The sequence below is a fragment of the Macadamia integrifolia genome, chromosome 5 (assembly GCF_013358625.1).
Source record: "Macadamia integrifolia cultivar HAES 741 chromosome 5, SCU_Mint_v3, whole genome shotgun sequence".
Classification (NCBI taxonomy): domain Eukaryota; kingdom Viridiplantae; phylum Streptophyta; class Magnoliopsida; order Proteales; family Proteaceae; genus Macadamia; species Macadamia integrifolia.
This window is the reverse complement of record NC_056561.1, coordinates 13,401,976-13,405,071: the sequence shown is the minus strand read 5'-3', so window position 1 is coordinate 13,405,071 and position 3,096 is coordinate 13,401,976. Positions and strand designations below refer to the sequence as shown.

General features: G+C 39.1%; 1 long non-coding RNA gene across 1 annotated transcript; it reads right to left on the bottom strand.

The window, feature by feature from the left end:
- Positions 1 to 1,198: 1,198 nt before the first annotated feature.
- Positions 1,199 to 2,856, bottom strand: LOC122079082. Its single transcript, XR_006140265.1, has 2 exons — positions 2,721 to 2,856; positions 1,199 to 2,587 (listed from the first exon to the last, which is right to left on the bottom strand). It is a non-coding gene; the product is annotated as an uncharacterized LOC122079082 (long non-coding RNA).
- Positions 2,857 to 3,096: the final 240 nt, after the last annotated feature.

The window sequence follows — 3,096 nt, the reverse complement described above, 5'->3', positions numbered from 1 at the left end:
ATGTTCTCTTGTTATATTGCAATTAGGCTTTATGCCTTAGATTTTAATGTAGGAGATTACAATTTAATAGTAGTCATCATCCTGAGTTGTGTGATCCTAAAGGATTGTCCATGAATTATTTGTAATTGTATAGAAGGAAAATCCTACCATGGAGACAAATTAAAATTTGTAATGTGGAAACTTTCATTACATGTTATCCCCTCACACTATATCCGCAACGGACCTTACAAGCAAGTAGGGGTGTCAATTCCTAAACCGAACCGGTAAAACCGGCCGGACCGAATCGATAACAACACGGACCGAACCGAACCGAAGCCTTATTGGTTTGGTTCGGTTCGGTTTCGAGTATTGCAACCCCAAAACCAAACCGAACCGCACCGAAAACTGGATAAACCCGAAACCAAACCGAAACCGGCTCAAAACCCGGATTGAAACCGAAACCAAACTAGTAAAAAACCGAAACACTCCAAAATTCATTAAAAAAATCAAAATTTGCATAGTTTTGTATACATTTGTATGGAAAGTCGAATCCAAAGTAGACCAAAAACCAAAACCAACCCGGTTACAAATCGATTTAAGAAACCGAAGACAAACCGAAACCAAACCGAAACCAGAATTTCCTTATTGGTTCGGTTTCAGTTTCAACTTTCTCACACCGAAACCGACTCAACCCGGACCAAAACCGAGCCAGACCGACCGATTGACACCCCTACAAGCAAGGAATAAAATCATTGCCAAAAATCCTAATCCATTGTACGTTAGTATTGGAGTGACATAACTAGTAACTGGACCCAAAAAGGTTTAGAAACAATTTTCAAAGAATATTTATTTTATATAATAATAATAAAACAAAATCCTTTTGCAAACTCTATATTAAAACAAGTATCGGGCCTTGGATTTCAGCCGGTCACAATTAGATGACTCACATACTTAGATGTTCTCTCTAAGAGCATAATGAAAATCATATTGAGTGTTGCCCTCATTCTCACTCATACTCTGTATGTTGAGCAACCAATATGTAAATAATCGGGGCGATTGACATCAACTATTGGCACACCACAAATACACAAGGCATAAATGTAATAGTAATTGCCACTCAGGTACAGAAAAATGAAACTAACCAAAGATTCTTGTTTCCAAACACAACTGGTGGTAAACCATTTAGGAATCTCTATAGATCAGTGTTCAACGCATTATAAGTGCCAACATCAATATTCCCATGCCAATTCCCCTTAGGGAAATAAACAATGTAACAACTATAGAACAAAGTGTCCAAGTCTGTCCATAGTAATGGAAAAGTAAATGGTATAATAAGTAATGTTGCTCATAACTTGATTACAAACATAATAATTTAATCATAAAGTGTAATTATTATAATAGTATTGAATTGGATTTGATGGACGAACATCAAATATCAAAATATACAACATTAGAGGGGGGATCCTGTTGCAAGGAAGATGAATCACCACCAAACCAGCACGAGCAACATGTTTTATATGAGTAGATCAATGCAACTCCTTTTCAATGCTTACCTTACAAAGCCAAGACTTTAGAACACCTTAGGATTAGCAAGGTGGGAAGTAAACCTCATGGAAATCTCACGGAAATCCTCTGTGGTATATCACCATTGTGACGCTGTTGATGAGGACGATTATCCGACACACATCAGCCACTAAACCGGCAATTATCATCGTACAAAAAAGAAGAATTTATTAAATAGAGACACATTGGAAGAAATCTGCTACTACCCTGGAATCGCTTCTACTCCGACTTGGATCACCCATGAAGTTTCCAGTGCCTTCGCTTCAGTTATCTCGTCTGCTTCCCTACCCATCTTGTATATATATATAGAGAGAGAGAGAGAGAGAGAGAGAGAGAGTTGTACACTGCAACTACAACAACCCAGTCTTATTGCGGACATATATCAAACAACTTCCCTACAAACTTCAGCATCCATTCTTTGTATCTCTCATGGTCATGGCTGCTTCTTCTTCCTCTTTTCCATCTTCCTTCATTGTTTCACTATCTCTAGTTCGACCCAACCGCCGACAAACACACCTACTCCATGTTAGCTTATTTACTCATGTCCATACATCCAAAGTACAAATTTTAATTTATTTCTATTCATTTTAATCTGACAATTGGTATGTTAATTTGTTTTGGGATTTCAAATTCTCTGTGGATGGAACTCCCATTAGAGAATTCAAGAACTTAAGAGTCAAAGGGCGTTCTTTTTCCGAAGAGCCAACCCATGAGGATCTATTCAAGTTTGTGGAATGCGGATGACTGGGCTACCAGGGGTGGCCTCATCAAGACTGACTGGAGCCAAGCTCCCTTCACCGCCTCCTACCGCAATTTCAATGCCAATGCCTGTGTTTGGTCTTCTGGGTCGTCTTCTTGCAACTCCAATTCTCCCTCTTCATCCAGCAACAACAACTGGTTCTCGTAAGTACTGGATTCGCCGAGTCAACAGAGATTGAAATGGGTCCAGAAGAACTATATGATCTACAACTACTGCACCGACACCAAACGCTTTCCTCAGGGCTTTCCTCCAGAATGTACCGTCACCACTCAATCTGCTATGCCACTATATCCTCCATATCACAGATTATAGAAACCATTAACACAAGAACGAAGCATTTAGGGTTAGCCGCTTTCAAATCAGATTTAGAATAGAGAAAGAGAGAGAAGGAAGAGATACTCGAATAGTGAAGCTATACCAGGCGGTTCAGGCACGAGTGTAATTTCTCAGGCGACAATGCGAAGGAGAGGAAGCTTGCCAATAGGAAGCTGCTCCCCTTTCACAGAAATGGTGAAAATGATGAAGAGAAGAGAGAGGAGGAAGAGAATAATATTACTTAGAAGGGTAAATTGGTCTTTTTACTAGTCAGTTTAATAGTGTCAGTCACATTGAGGTTGCTTGATAGAATTCTCCACCAGGGAATGGGGTAAAAATGTCATTTGACATGTAACTCTAACAGTGTTAACATAATGGGGGACAAATGTAATTTTAAACTTCATAGGGGAGGAGAGTATAATAAATGGAAACTCCAAGGGAGGGAAGTGAAATTTGTTCTAAATTTTAACTCCAACGTG